This window comes from Halictus rubicundus, unplaced genomic scaffold, assembly GCF_050948215.1.
Source record: "Halictus rubicundus isolate RS-2024b unplaced genomic scaffold, iyHalRubi1_principal scaffold1454, whole genome shotgun sequence".
NCBI lineage: Eukaryota > Metazoa > Arthropoda > Insecta > Hymenoptera > Halictidae > Halictus > Halictus rubicundus.
Genome location: NW_027489994.1, coordinates 5,964 through 6,844, shown reverse-complemented (window position 1 = coordinate 6,844; position 881 = coordinate 5,964). Strand labels below are relative to the sequence as shown.

At 34.8% G+C, this 881-nt stretch overlaps 1 non-coding gene across 1 annotated transcript; it reads right to left on the bottom strand.

Annotated features, from left to right (window-relative positions):
- Nucleotides 1-446: 446 nt before the first annotated feature.
- LOC143365158 (U6 spliceosomal RNA) lies at nucleotides 447-549 on the bottom strand. The gene has a single exon (XR_013084504.1). It is a non-coding gene; the product is annotated as a U6 spliceosomal RNA (small nuclear RNA).
- Nucleotides 550-881: the final 332 nt, after the last annotated feature.

The window sequence follows — 881 nt, the reverse complement described above, 5'->3', positions numbered from 1 at the left end:
AATCTATCTATCCATCTATCTGTGCATTGTGCGGCCACTTCTTACTTACAGTAACGAGCAAAACTGAGTCTACACTATTTCAAGCAACATAACTTTCTAAAAATTAGATCAAATGACTTGAATGTTATTGAGAAGTTAGAAGGATTAGTTTATTAGACGAGGTGTAAAAAATTTTTGAAAAAAATTTGAATTGGTCGGAATCGCAAAAGAAATAGTAAAAGTTGATTTTTTCAGGCTCTTTTATCTGAGCCTGTATTGAAAATTTAAAGAATGTATTTGATTCGTTCGAATAAATTATGTCCATGCTGAAAATTTCACCGGTATTGACTTATTCGTTTACGAGTTATAAACGATTAAAAATTGCGATTTTAAGCCGAAAATCGTGAAAAATGGCAATTTTTCCACTTTTTCTCTAAAGGGTGTGTGCCTGGATCACGCGAGTACTCAACAGCACAGAACGCTTCACGATTTTGCGTGTTATCCTTGCGCAGGGACCATGCTAATCTTCTCTGTATCGTTCCAAATTTAGTATATGTGCTGTCGAAGCAATTACATGTCAGACACAACCTCCATAATTTCCAACCAGGGCGTTTGATATGTCCCACCGGATATCTGGTGCAGCGAACGGACGATTATCGTCTGTGAGTTATGCACGATCTAACCACGAAATTATACTAAAGGCATAGAACATGTCAAGACACAACACAATCGTCCTACATATTTCATCGTCCATTACACAAGTATATATCATCGGAATTAAATCATATTTGGTTTAGTTTTAATCAGAAACATGTTGGTAAATATGTTGGTAAAAGTTTCATAAAAAAAAATAATGACAAATAAAGAAGTTTTGTAACTGGATTCGATTAGTCTTCTGGTCT